Here is a 13153-nt window from a genome sequence, read left to right on the forward strand (position 1 = left end):
AAGTCAATTTCTGACAGAAATCAAGCTAGTTATTCTAATGTTTCCATTTCTAACTGTATCTTTTCGTTTTTAAGGCAATTATTAACAATATATTTAATAGAACAGTTAACAGAATAGTAAATATTGTTATTTTGAAAGAGACCCAAGTTTGCCAGTCATAAATAACATAATACACTTGAATTTTACCAAGTAAAAATTAGCTGATTAATAGAATAACAAGAATTATTATTTTAATTTTTTATTATGCTTCCGTGAAAGTTCATTCCTCGCTGGGAAATGTTTATTGAAAGATGCTGATGGAAATGGTGTTAATCAGGAGAAAAAGGTAAAAGAGTCGTCAACCAGGACACTGGTCGAACAGGTTTCGAGTGGAGAAGCACTCGAATCGTGCGAGATTTGTAGAATCGATCGATTTACAGCAATTGATCCTTGCAAGCATGTACTGGGTGGTATTTAACTTGAGTTCAATCTCCAAGTTAAGATACTTGACCTAAGTTCAATCTTTAACTTAGAAAATAAAAGGTATGAGTTCAATTTTTAAGTTGAAATGTTTACCTTAAGTTCAATCTTTAACTTAGAAAATAAAAAGTATGAGTTCAATTTTTAAATTAAAATGTTTAACTTAAGTTCTATCATTAACTTAGAATATAAAAAATGTTAGATCAATCTTTAAGCTAAAATGCTTAACTTAAGTTCAATTTTTTCACTTAAAATATTTAGCTTAAGTGCAATCCTCAAATTAAGATAGTTAACTTAAGTTCGATCTTTGGGTCAATGTATTTAACTTAACTTCAGTTCAATCTTTAACTTAAAATATAAAAAATGTAAGTTCTATCTTTAAGTTAAGGTATTTAACTCAAATTCGATCTTTAAGTTAAGGTATTTAATCTAAATTCAATCTTTAAGTTAAGATATTTAACTTAAGTTTAATTTTTAAGTAAAGGTTCTAAACTTAAATAAGTTCAATCTTTCAGTTAAGGCATTTAACTTAGATTCAATCTTTAAGTTAAGATATTAAACATAAATTCAATTTCTAAGTTAAAATATTAAACTGAAATAAGTTCAATCTTGAACTTAAGATACTAAACTAAAACTAGTAAGCTCAATCGTTAGCCTAAGTAAGTTCAATCCTCAAGTTAAGATTTTTAACTTAAATTGAATTCTTAAATTAAATTTTCTTAACTTGAACATTGAACTTAGTTAAGTTAAAGTATCTTGACTTAAAAATTGAACTTAAATTAAGTATCGTAACTTGGAGTTTGAACTTAAGTTAAATATCACCCTGTATATGCTTGTTTTCTAAGCTTAGGATTTTAAGTTAGGAAGTTAGGATTTCAAGCTTTGAATTCAAAGTTTTATGTTAATATTTTCAATTTTAAGCTTTGAATTCAAAGCTTTACATTAATATTTACAAATTCAAGCTTTAAATTAAAAGCTTAACATTAATATTTCAGTTTTAAGTTAATATTTTCAATTTTAAGCTTTAAATTCAAAGCTTTACAGTAATATTTACAATTTCAAGCCTTAAATTCAAAGCATTACATTAATATTTCAAATTTAAGTTAATATTTTCAATTTTAAGCTTTGAATTCAAAGTATTACATTAACATGTTCAATTTTAAGCTTTGAATTCAAAGTTTTATATTAATATTTACAATTTTAAGCTTTGAATTCAAAGCTTTACATTAATATTTACAAATTCAAGCTTTAAATTAAAAGCTTAACATTAATATTTCAATTTTACATTAATATGTTCAATTTTAAGCTTTGAATTCAAAGCTTTATATTAATGTTTACAATTTCAAGCCTTAAATTCAAAGCTTTACATTAATATTTCAATTTTAAGTTAATATTTTCAATTTTAAGCTTTAAATTCAAAGCTTTACAGTAATATTTACAATTTCAAGCTTTAAATTAAAAGCTTAACATTAATATTTCAATTTTACATTAACATGTTCAAATTTAAGCTTTGAATTCAAAGCTTTATATTAATGTTTACAATTTCAAGCCTTAAATTCAAAGCTTTACATTAATATTTCAATTTTAAGTTAATATTTTCAATTTTAAGCTTTGAATTCAAAGCTTTACAGTAATATTTACAATTTCAAGCCTTAAATTCAAAGCATTACATTAATATTTCAAATTTAAGTTAATATTTTCAATTTTAAGCTTTGAATTCAAAGTATTACATTAACATGTTCAATTTTAAGCTTTGAATTCAAAGTTTTATATTAATATTTACAATTTCAAGCTTTAAATTCAAAGCTTTACATTAATATTTACAATTTCAAGCTTTAAATTAAAAGCTTAACATTAATATTTCAATTTTACATTAACATGTTCAATTTTAAGCTTTGAATTCAAAGCTTTATATTAATGTTTACAATTTCAAGCCTTAAATTCAAAGCTTTACATTAATATTTCAATTTTAAGTTAATATTTTCAATTTTAAGCTTTAAATTCAAAGCTTTACAGTAATATTTACAATTTCAAGCTTTAAATTAAAAGCTTAACATTAATATTTCAATTTTACATTAACATGTTCAAATTTAAGCTTTGAATTCAAAGCTTTATATTAATGTTTACAATTTCAAGCCTTAAATTCAAAGCTTTACATTAATATTTCAATTTTAAGTTAATATTTTCAATTTTAAGCTTTAAATTCAAAGCTTTACAGTAATATTTACAATTTCAAGCTTTGAATTCAAAGCTTTACATTAATATTTACAATTTCAAGCTTTAAATTCAAAACTTTACATTAATATTTCAAATTTAAGTTAATATTTTCAATTTTAAGCTTTGAATTCAAAGTTTTACATTAACATGTTCAATTCTAAGCTTTGAATTCAAAGTTTTACATTAACATGTTCAATTCTAAGCTTTGAATTCAAAGCTTTACATTAATTTTTTCAATTTCAAGCTTTAAATTCAAAGCTTTACATTAATATTCCAATTTTAAGTTAATATCTTCAATTTTAAGCTTTGAATTCAAAGTTTTACATTAATATTTTCAATTTGAAGCTTTGAATTGGGAGCTTTACAATAATATTTTCAATTTTAAGCTTTGAATTGGAAGCTTTACATTAATATTTCAAATTCTAAGCTTTGAATTCAAAGCTTTACATTAATTTTTTCAATTTTTAACTTTGAATTCAAAGCTTTACATTAATTTTTTCAATTTCAAGCTTTAAATTCAAAGCTTTACATTAATATTCCAATTTTAAGTTAATATCTTCAATTTTAAGCTTTGAATTCAAAGTTTTATATTAATATTTTCAATTTGAAGCTTTGAATTGGGAGCTTTACAATAATATTTTCAATTTTAAGCTTTGAATTGGAAGCTTTACATTAATATTTCAAATTCTAAGCTTTGAATTCAAAGCTTTACATTAATATTTGCAATTTTAAGCTTTGAATTCAGCAAGCATTTCATTAATATTTGCAATTTTAAGCATTGAATTCAGCGAGCGTTACATCAATATTTGCAATTTTAAGCTTTGAATTCAAGGCTGTACAGTAATATTTTCAATCTTGAGCTTTCACTCGGAAGCTTTACATTAACATTTCAAATTTTAATCTTGAAATAAAATAAAAACTCGTTATCCCATATCTTCGACTCATTTTCTCATCTAAAATCGCCACCCTTTCGAATGAATCATGGCGCACGATCGATTGGCTTCAGCCCGTATTGAACCTCGCACGCACCTTGGACTTTGGCTTCACTCGCGACAGATGTGACTGCGCGAACTTATTATTAACTTGTTTTCATTGCCGCGTGAAGTTTCGCTGGTTAGCCTCAATTGACGGTGGCTGAGTAAACAGGAAGCGTCCTCTTAGCTCTGTTTATTTGGGAGACAATCGAGAACCGACGAAAGAAATGGAAAAAAAGGACGAGAACGCTAATCTTTCTCTCTCCGTTTACCTTCTGCCAGCTTCACTAACCGATTTTCCCTCGAATTCAGGTTCGAACGACGCGGACAATCCTCTCACGATGAAATAAAGTCGACGCAGCTCGCAATTTGGGCATTGAAGGACGCACGACGAGCTGGAAATGTCAAGTTCATTTAGATTTGTTGGATGCAATTAGTCGAGGCACGTTTTGTGACCCCAAAAATAAGGATTAAGTTGATCTAACTACTGTTTTACGCTGTACAGCGAATATCGAGACAGAAGATTGCGAAGAAACGAGAGAAAGACTGATTGTCGATTGATATTAATTAATTATAGCATGTTAATTGTATTCTTTAGTCGCATTTCAATATCATATTCTCGAATTATTATAATAAGCTGAAATATTCGACGCAGAGACCATAATTATTGTTACAATCCAAATAATTGTTATAATAATTAGTATTATTATACAAATTTGAACAGAGAAGATAATAATTGTACGTGTAAATAATTAATGCGAGTAAAATTCACGTTTTAACAGTGGCATTGTCCTCGAAAACGAAATGTAAATCTTAAGCATTAATTATTGATACATAAAATAATATTTATTGAACCAAAAAGAAAAATATTTGAGATTTACTAAGAATTTTACCATTTCATTAATTCAAAAGTTACAAACTTTATTTTATATTAAAATTTCTATTTTAATATTAACTTAATTTTTTGTTTTTTTAACTTTAATTTTTTATTTTTATATTAACTTTATTTTATTTTTATAACTCTTTAGTTAACAAAATAATTAATGCAAGTAAAATCCACGTTTTAACAATGGCATTGTTCTCGAAAACGAAATGTAAATCTTAAGCATTAATTATTGATACATAAAATAATATTTGTTGAACCAAAAACAAAAAACATTTGAGATTTACCAAGAATTTACCATTTCGTTAATTAAAAATTTACAAACTTTATTTTATATTATTTTTATATTAACTTTATATTATTTTTATAACTCTTTAGTTAACGAAATGCTAAATTCTTTTTCTCTCTCAGCATGTTTTTGCATTCTTTTCGAAAATATAGCGCATATATCTGTATCTATGGATTCAAATTTAAAATTTAAAATTTTAAATTTGAATTTTAACTTGAAGACTCCTTCTTGAAAACAAATAAATGTTTTCAAGACATGTTTTCAGCAAATAACTTTCAATTCAGTAAACAAATAGAATAATAATTTCTTTCGGTACAAATAAAATCTGTTCAGAAAAGTTTCGTTTATGTAAAAAGTTAAAAAAGCTAAATTATTCTAAATTAAAGCAAGAACAGCTGAAAAAAGAAATATTCTTTACACTGTGTAATTCTCATAACACAGTGAATAATTCTAAGTCCTTTTTTTAATGCTTGTTTTTATAACTTTTGTAAAAACTTAAATGTTATAGTTTTAAGTATAACAATAGCTTAGATCTCTAGTTTTGTCCATGTTTTAGCTACGTTTAAAGTTTCAGACCTCCAATTGATCGAGAAATTAATTTAAAATCAATTGCAAAATTTGTACAGACCAAAAACGGTCTAAGAAATAATTAAAATATCGAATTGAATTTTTTTTCTGCAGTGTTGCTTTGCGTAGCAAACTTAAATTAGAGAAATAACAGATATAAACTGCTGTATCAGAGAAATGAATTTAAAATCAATCAAAATCAAAATTTTTACGGACTAAAAACAGTCTAAGAAGTTAAAATATCGAATTTAATCTCTTTTCTGCAGTGTTACTTTGCGTAGAAAACTTAAATTAAAGAAATAACAGATATAAACTGCTGTATAAACGTTACAAATGAATGCAGAATTTAACGAGTGACTAAGCAGTACAGTTTGCAGCGAATATCAAACGTTTTGTGATTATAGTCGACCATTAGTGGCCAACAAGCGTGAAACGTTGGTTGATTATAGTCAAATAGCGAAACTGTTAGTCTTCAGAGACAGAAAACCATCAGTTAAAGCTGATAATTGCTTCTATTTGAGGAAGAATGCAAAATTTGTTGTTCTTAAAAAGAAAATCTGGTAAACATCAGTCGACGTTAATTAATATTCCTGCTAAATATCATGCACGTGCTCAGTTGCACAATATTGGCGTTAAAATAAGTGAAAACACGTTTCACTTGACGTTCGTAGCAAAATGTCCAGCAGAAAATATTTGTTACTCTCCTCGTCGAGGTCTCTTCACGCAAAGAGAATCATTCTTGCCTGAATGAAATAGAAATTAATTGTTTTTCATGCATTATTCATCGTTCTCGTGACTGTTGAGTCTATTTGGATGGAAATCGCGTAGAAATAGAACTCATTTCGCTGTTTATAAAAGCAGGTTCAAAGATTTCCATGCAAGAAACCGAGCTGCAGCTTCTTTTCAACAGCATTTTGCAAACACGTGACTCTCCTTAGAATTTTCTTCGACTGTTTGCTGCTTGAAACAAGTGACAAACACTGTCTGTTGCATCATCATTAATAGACAAGAGTCTCAGGATTCTTTAACTTGTGGAATTTCGCGTTGGTCACGTATTCCACTTTAGGGTAACTCGTTCTTGCGGAATCTGTGGAATTATTTGAACATTTTAAAGTTTTCAAGCATTGTAAAATCATAAAATTGTTGAAACTAGAAAACTTTACGTTTATTTGGAAATTTTTGGTTGTAGAACTCTCTCTGGTTGGAAACTGACCATATGATTCTCTTTTTTCCACTTTAGGGCAACTCGTTCTTGCGGAATCTGTGGAATCATTTGAACATTTTAAAGTTTTCAAGCATTGTAAAATCATAAAATTGTTGAAACTAGAAAACTTTACGTTTATTTGGAAATTTTTGGTTGTAGAACTCTCTCTGGTTGGAAACTGACCATATGATTCTTTTTTTTCCACTTTAGGGCAACTCGTTCTTGCGGAATCTGTGGAATTATTTGAACATTTTAAAGTTTTCAAGCATTGTAAAATCATAAAATCGTTGAAACTAGAAAACTTTACGTTTATTTGGAAATTTTTGGTTGTAGAACTCTCTCTGGTTGGAAACTGACCATATGATTCTCTTTTTTCCACTTTAGGGCAACTCGTTCTTGCGGAATCTGTGGAATCATTTGAACATTTTAAAGTTTTCAAGCATTGTAAAATCATAAAATTGTTGAAACTAGAAAACTTTACGTTTATTTGGAAATTTTTGGTTGTAGAACTCTCTCTGGTTGGAAACTGACCATATGATTCTTTTTTTTCCACTTTAGGGCAACTCGTTCTTGCGGAATCTGTGGAATTATTTGAACATTTTAAAGTTCTCAAGCATTGTAAAATCATAAAATCGTTGAAACTAGAAAACTTTACGTTTATTTGGAAATTTATGGTTGTAGAACTCTCTCTGTGACCAAATGATTTTGATTTTCAGTCTTTAATGCTGCGATATATAGTGTTACAGCTAGTCAACTTGCCAGAACGCGTGGCTGCGATGAAATCAGCGTTGTAACACGAGCCAAATGGCATTGTGTGCAATTCCAAATGTTCCATTGTGAGGATGTGCATTCAAGGCCTTTAAATCCTCTGTTGTGGACGTGTTTTTTTCAATGTCACCTGCATTATCGCCAAAATATAATTATTAATTAAAAATAAAGAACTAAAAGTAGCAAATGGGGTCATTGACTTCTAAAAAAAAGTTACACAACAGAAATTAATGCGATCACTCACTGAAGTAAGCTTTAATAACTAAAAAAGGGAACTAAAAGTGGCAAATAGGGTCGTTGATTTCTAATAAAAAAGAAATTAATGCGATCACAGACTGAAATAAGCTTCAGCATCGCCAAAATATCCTTTAATTGCGATTATCGACCTTAATAATTAAAAAAAGGGGAACTAAAAGTGGCAAATGGTGTCGTTGACTTCTAAAAAAAGCTACACAACAGAAATTGATGTGATCATTCACTGAAGTAAGCTTTAAAAATTAAAAAAAGGGGGCTAAAAGTGGCAAATCGGGTCGTTGACTTCTAAAAAAAAAGAAATTAATGTGATTTCAGCTCACTGAAGTAAGCTTTATCCTCGAAATGCGATTATCGACCTCAATAATTAAAAAAAGCGAACTAAAAGTGGCAAATGAGGTCGTTGACTTCTAAAAAAAAGAAATTAATGTGATTTCAGCTCGCTAAAATAAGCTTTAGCTTAAAAAAACACCTTGTTCAAATCAAAGTATTAAAATTCCTTAAGTTTTACTCGAGTAAACAAAGTATAACAAATATCTACATCATTCACAGTAATTAACGACCACTTTTTACTGCATTTAAGAAACGTTTCAGTCGATTTAGAATAATTCGTGCTCGACTTCAGCGAATGTACAGCAAAGATAATTAACTTAAGCAATAATCGTTCGATGTACGAGTTCAGAACGAATCTCTGTCGCTTTTAAACGATCGACTACCTCTTATATGCAGATGAACCTATTAATTTCGACCCACAAACGAGAAGTTCATCCATGGCACGCGCGCTGAATTGAATCAACAGCTAAATTCAATAGCAATCGAATCAGCGTCGACACAGAGTTGACTCAAGTGTCGTCCAATTGTTTATACGAATCGATCATTCGTGACCTGGATCGCACAGACGTTCTTGAAAAGGTAACAGCGTTGAAGATTCTGATCTGTTATTCGTGCTTGTTATCTGTTATTCTGTTGTTTCGATTGTCTTCCTTATTTCTTTCGTAATTACTGCTAGACAGAAAGAAAAGGTACGCTGTTACTCTGTTATTTTGATAGTTTTCCTTGTTTTTCTTGCACTTACTATTGCAGAGAAAGAAAAGGTACGCTGTTACTCTGTTATTTTGATAGTTTTCCCTGTTTTTCTTGTATTTACTATTGCAGAGAAAGAAAAGGTACGCTGTTACTCTGTTATTTTGATAGTTTTCCCTGTTTTTCTTGCACTTACTGTTGCAGAGAAAGAAAAGGTACGCTGTTACTCTGTTATTTTGATAGTTTTCCTTGTTTTTCTTGCACTTACTGTTGCAGAGAAAGAAAAGGTACGCTGTGAGTGTAAATTGATTCATTGTAGACTCTAATCTGTTACTCTGTTATTTCCGTAGTCTTGTTATTTCTCTTGTACTTACTACTATTTCTCTTATTTGCCACTACAAAGAAAGAAAAGGTACTCTGTAAGTAAATTGATTGATTAATTGTAGACTCAAAATCTGTTACTCTGTTATTTCGATAGTCTTCCTTATTTTTCTTGGACTTATAACTACACAGAAAGAAAAGGTACTCTGTTACTCCTGTTATTTCGATAGTTTTCCTTATTTCTCTTGTTTTCTACTCCAAAGAAAAAACAGAAACTCTGCGAGTAAATTGATTCATTACAGACTCAGATCTGTTACTCTGTTATTTCAACAGCCTTCATATTTCTCTTGTACTCGCTACCTTAAAGAAACACAAGGTGCGCAGTGAGTAAATCGATCGAAGGTGAAATGTTTCGTGATAAAAGTCCAACTATTTATTGTATTATCGTACGACTCGAGCCTGTGACACTCGAGAAGGGAGTTGTTTGCATGTAAAGAACGCGTGAAATGGCTGGGGCGAAAGGTGGGGATTGGTTTCACCTTCTGGACAATGTCGAGCACCAGTCACGAGATGCGATAAGGCGGTTGACAAGATTCTCTCGTGACCTGACGATGAGTCACACTGAAAAGATACGATTTTCATCCAGACGAGCCACATTGTTCGGTCGACGACCACGTGATGGTAATCTCTGTTACGCCCTCAACTGTTAAAAAAAGTAGAGAAATTTAAGTAAGAAATTTAAGTAAGATAATTTAAATAAGAGAATTTAAGTAAGAAATTTAAGTAAGAACTTTAAGTAAGATAATTTAATTAATAGAATTTGCGAAATTACTCACTGTTGGATCTAAATTTTCTATTCCTTTCTCTAATGAGAATTTTAAGCTTTAAAGCTTTAATGCTTTACTTTCATGAAACAAATATTTGTAAAATAAAAGTAGAATTCCATTGTTAGCTCGATGACCACGTGGCGGTAATTTCCTCCGTTACGCTCTCAATTATAAAAAAAAAGTAGAGAAATTGCTAGAATTTAAGTAAGAGAATTGAAGTAAAAAATTTAAGTAAGAAATTTAAGTAAGCTAATTTAAGTAAGAGAATTTAAATAAGAGAATTTATTTAAGCTAATTTAAGTAAGAGAATTTAAGTAAGAGAATTTAATTAAGCTAATTTAAGTAAGAGAATTTAAGTAAGAAATTTAAGTAAGAGAATTTGCGAAATTACTCACACGTTGGATGCAAGTGAGGATTCTAAGCTTTAATACCTTACTTTCGTGAAATAAATATTTGCAGAAATAAAAGTAAAGTTTCATTGTTCGTTCGATGACCACGTTACGTAATCTACTATGTTACGCCCTAAAATATCAAAATAGTAGATTTAAGTAAGAGATAATTTAAGTAAGAGAATTTGCAAAATTATTCACCCTTGAATGCAAGTGAGAATTGTAAGTTTTAGAACTTTAATATTTTAAAAAGAACTTTAAAACTTTCGTGAAACAAATATTTGTAAAATAAAAGTTGTAAAAATAAAGGTAGAGTTTCATTGTTCGCTCGATGACCATCTGGCGGTAATCTCCTCTATTACGCCCTCAACTACGAAAAAAGTAGAGAAATCGCGAGAATTTAAGTAATGCATTTCAGATCAGTAATTCATTTCAATTCCATGCATTACAGAATACTTGATGAGCTCTCATTTACTTAATCCCATTAATAATGCTTTAAAAGGACAACAACAGGGTATTTAATTGAATAAAAATAATTAATTAGTTTCTAAATTATTGCTACTATTTTTTTTAGCGGCTCTTATAAATTTTTTATGCATTTCAGAGTACACCACGAGTTCTCATTTATTTAACCCCATCAATAATGCTTCAAAAGGGCAACAGCAAGGTAGTTAATCAAATAAAATTAATTTCCAAATTTTTGCTACTATTCTTTTTAAAAAATAAGTTTGCTCTTATTATTTTTTTATACATTTCGGGGTACTTGACGAGCTCTCGTTTATTTAAACCCACAAATAATGCTTTAAAAGGACAACAACAAGGTAATTAATCGAACAAAATTAATTTCTAACGTATTTCTACCATTTTTTTAATGATTTTGATGATTTTTTTTGCATTTCAGGATATTCGACGAGCTCTCATTTCCTTAACACCATCAATATGCTTTAAAAAGACACAAAAAGATAGTTAATTTAATAAAATGAATTTTCAAATTATTGCTACTATTTTTTTCAACGGCTCTTACGATTTTTTTATACATTTTAGGATACTTGACGAACTCTCATTTATTTAACTCCACCAATAATGCTTTAAAAGGACAACAACAAGGTATTTATATTTTATTATATTATATTTTTAGTGTCTCTTACAGTAGTTAATCGAACAAAATTAATTTTCAAATCATTGCTACTATTTTTTAAAAAATAAGCTTGCTCTTATGATTTTTTAATGCATTTCAGGATACTTCACGAGCTCTGATTTACTTAACTCCACCAATAATGTTTTAAAAGGACAACAACAAAGTAACATTTAAGCAAGAGAACGTTTAATCGAACAAAATTAGTTTTCAAATTATTACTACCATTTTTTAAATTACTCTTACAATTTTTTTATGCATTTCAGAATACTTGACCAGTTCCTTTTTTTACTTAACCCCACCAGTAATGCTTTAAAAGGACCGCAACAAGGTAGTTAATCGAATAAAATTAATTTTCAAATTATTGTTACTATTTTTTTTTTTTAAAATAGGCTTGCACTTATGATTTTTTAATGCATTTCGGAATATTTGACGAGCTCTCATTTACTTAGCCCCACCAATAATGCTTTAAAAGAACACCAATAAGGCAGTTTAATTCAATAAAATTGACTTTTTTAAATTATTGCTACTATTTTTATAGCGGCTCTTATAATTTTTGTATGCATTTCAGGATACTTTCTGAGCTCTCACTTATTTAACCCCACCAATAACGTTTTAAAAAGGACAACAACAAAGTAACGTTTAAGCAAGAGAACGTTTAGTCGAACAAAATTGGTTTTAAAATTATTACAACCATTTTCTTAACGACTCTTATGATTTTTTTATGCATTCCAGGATACTCGACGAGCTCTCACGGCGGATCGGCGTGTTTTCGATAAGTAGAGAGAAAAAAGGCTTGGTACAAATAAGTTTATCAGCGCTCGCGAGAATATCAATATCGTCAACAGGCGGTATCAGCCCAGCGGATGTTTTCTTCGCAGCTCCCGGACGTTTTGTTCGGTCACATGCCCGATAATGCTTGAATCACTCACGCTCGAGATGCCCAGACAACAATGAAAAACACCAGCGAGCCGTTAAAACCGTCGATTCTCCAATAAAAAATAATATATCTCATAAAAGATAAACTCCAGCAAAGCACTAGCAAAAAAGAATTAAAAAAACCACTCTCTCATTGCTTTCAAAAATGAAATAATCTGATTTTCTGATATAACAAATGATACACAATGCAGTTACAGCATTTTGTGTTATTGTATTATGTAAAAGTATTAACAGCAACGTTTAAACTGTTCACAAGCTGATTTTACAATTGCTGGGTTAATTAAATAATTCTTTTTCTTCATTTTAGAGTGGAATATACTCGATTCCATAATTGTGCCAATTCTCTGAACTTATTGTTCTGTGAAATTAATTATAATGGCGAGTGAATTGTTCGTGCATTGCTCATTCTTTTTTGCTTAAACGTGATTCTGCAGTTTTCTCTGTCTCTTTGTAATTGCGAATGTAACTCGATTCGAGCAGGAGAATTAATTTCGCGATACCCACGCGTGTCTGTTAAATTCTGGTTGAGTCTGCTGGTCGGTTACAGCGATTTTTCTCAGTAGAAAGGCATAATTCACGTTTCCAGAAACGAATCTTGCGAAACAATCGCGTAACTCTTCGATTCTAAGTATTGTCTATTGTTTGCATACATTTTCTGCAATTTTCCAGCCTGAAAAGTTAATAAATTCTTCTTGAAACTGTCCACAATCCTTGAAATATGTCTCTGATAAAGTTTCATCAAGGACGATTAGAAAATGTATGCAACGTACGTTTAATTGAACTCGATTGTTCAATTTTCACGTGAACAAACATCGAAATTAGAGCTTCCTGCTTGTTTTACTGGTAAAAGTGATACAAATATCAGATACGAGAGGCGGTTTCGAGTAGTTTGTCGATCATAACAGC

The sequence above is a fragment of the Xylocopa sonorina genome, chromosome 16 (genome assembly GCF_050948175.1).
Source record: "Xylocopa sonorina isolate GNS202 chromosome 16, iyXylSono1_principal, whole genome shotgun sequence".
Classification (NCBI taxonomy): Eukaryota; Metazoa; Arthropoda; class Insecta; order Hymenoptera; family Apidae; genus Xylocopa; species Xylocopa sonorina.